This window comes from Saccopteryx leptura, chromosome X (genome assembly GCF_036850995.1).
Source record: "Saccopteryx leptura isolate mSacLep1 chromosome X, mSacLep1_pri_phased_curated, whole genome shotgun sequence".
NCBI lineage: Eukaryota > Metazoa > Chordata > Mammalia > Chiroptera > Emballonuridae > Saccopteryx > Saccopteryx leptura.
Window position 1 is genome coordinate 8267297 of NC_089516.1, and position 2791 is coordinate 8270087.

Genomic DNA, 2791 nt, shown 5'->3' on the forward strand with positions numbered 1-2791 from the left:
TCAGATATTGGTTCGCAAAAAAAAAAGTGAGTATCATTATGGTATTCTAAATTCTCACTTATCACAAGAAACTGAACCAGAATTGGCTAAATAATAGACATACCTCTCAAAATGAGAAGTTATTTCCTACCTTCTAAAACAAGTAACTGGAAATTGTGTGTAAGAAATATGAGTTTTAAAGTGGTTATGTGAAAATGTTCAAGATCAAGAATAGTTGCATCTGGGAAAAAAGACATGAATAAGGGATGTTCACACTATCAACACAAACAAGCTAAGTGCAGAAAAGCTCTAAGAAAGAGGCATTAATACATACACCATCAAGAGGAAATCTGTAGGAGTGAATATAAGAAATTGGTGAACAATCTTTGGTATAATTTCTCTCTACCTGAATAGCCCAGAACCTAAGGAAGTCTTTCAAGGAGAGGACATGGCACTAAGAGAAGATGTGAATTTATTGTTACTGTTACTTATGGATGGTATTTTTATGTCTTTTTTTATATTATCCATTCTCACTGTTGCTATATTGGACAATGGATAACAAACTGGGACTCACAAGGTGTACAAGTCATTATGAGAAAGCTGAGGTGAAATGATGGATAATTGATGACCTTTTGCATTTTTAGGTGGCATACATTACATTATTTTCAGGCAGACAGGGAAACATTGTGAAAGATACTGTATCTGTCAAAAAACTTTCCACTGAAGGTCATGGAAACTCAACTCAAAACAAACAGTAGAAGCTATAAAATGGAGGGATGTAATGAATCAGACCTAGGGCCTCAAGTGAAGTCATCTACATTCTGTCTGTCCCTTCATCTCTTGAAAGCTCTCCCCATACATAGGTCAACATGGCCCCAAGTCAAGATTCATGTCCTACTAGCTTAGTAACGGGAATGGAAAGTATTACCCAACCATCCAAGGAGGATACTAATAAACCTGGCCTGGGATAATATGCTCATTTCTGAATGAATCACTCAGCCAGGGAAATTAAGGATTCTGATTTTCTAGAGCTTCCAATTATATATTGAATCCCACACTCTTAAATTTATGAGGACACCAAAAACCACCAGGTATCTGGGGAAAGCCCCTAACATATGATACTGAGACCAAAACAACCTACCAGAGAAAAAGCAAGTAAGAGGTTTTGGTGGCTATGTAGGGATATGACTGTAAATAATGAAAACCTCATTTTGGGATTGGGAAATATATTTCAAGAACTCTTCCATAAAGTAGCTTAAAAAAAGAAAGCTAGAAAATAGGAGAGAAAAGAAAATTAGAGGACTAGTCCAGTATATGTAAAACCCAAATGATAGGTGTTCCAAAGAGAGAAAAGAACAAGTAGAGAGGCAAAAATTCTAAATGAAATAAGGCAGGAAAATCTTCAGATTCAAAGAATATGTGTTTCCAAATTAAGGAAAAAAAAAACACTCACAGAACAATAGGGGTATAGGTAATAAACACACACTAAGACTTATCATCAAGAAATCCAGGATCCTGGGTAAAAAAGATCTTATAGAAAAGTTGAGAGAGATAAAGTGAGTAGAGAAAGTGAGAGTACGAGAGAGAGTGAGAGAGAAAGAGGAAGAGAGGGAAATGAATGAGAGTAAACAAGTCACACATTGGAACAATTTCAGACTTCTCAATAGCACTACTGGAAAGCTAGAAGACAATAAAACAATGCTTTAAAAATGATTTCCAACCTAGAATTCTATCTTCTACCAAATTATCACTCATTTGGGAAGACATATAAGGTCTCAAAAATTTACATATCATTTCATACTCTTTATTAGGAATCCACTGCAGGGTGTTCTTTACCAACAGAGAAATCCCGAGATACAGGACCCAGGAGAGCCAACCCAGAAGAGAGATGAAGGCATTCTTCAGCATGGTAGCAGTGCAGAAGGCACAGAAGGCAATACATTCAGAGTAGTACAGATGGGAAAGTATGGGGAGAGATTCTTTAAAAAAGAAAATAAACATTGAAGCTTGGCCAGGTGATGGTGCAGCAAATAGATCATCAGCCTGGGACACTGAGGACCCAGGTTCGAAACCTCAAGGTCACTAGCTAGAGTAAGGGGTCACCGGCTTGAGCATAGTATCATAGATATGACCCCATGGTCGCTGGCTTGAGCCCAAAGGTTGCTGGCTTGAAGCTGAACGTTGCTTACTTGAGCAAGGGGTCACTGGTTCAGCTGGAGCCCCTGGGTCAAGGCATGTACAAGAAAGCAATCAATGAACAACTAAGGTGCCACAAATATGAGTTGATGCTTCTCATCTTTCTCCCTTCCTGTCTGTCCCTGTGTGTCCCCCCACCCCTTTTGCTAAAGAAAAAAAAAAGACATTGAAGATGATGTGAGTGGACTTCTTGAGAAGAGATTCACACAGCTGCGAAAAAGTATGGCATTTAATTATGTTTAATGATAAGTACATAGAAAACAATATCGCTATATAAAAATGAGGCAATTATCAACTACACAGGAATCAAAACTGTTTGGAAGAAAAAGTAATCATACTTTACTACAAAGCTTACCCATGTATAGAATTTCTATAGCCATAGTAAGGTAAGCAACAATATTGGACTAACAGGAACTAAGATACAAGAACATTGAAAAAAGGGGAGGATGTTAACTGCTCATTTCCACAGTGGGAAGTTGATTAATTTTGCCTGAACTGAAAAATCAAGCAGCAGCAATTATTGAGAGAAACATGTTATTAGAGAATTGGAATAGTTAAATAAAAATAAATCAGCTAGAAGAAGAGAAAGTGGTCTTCTCTAGAGGGGGCCAATTGG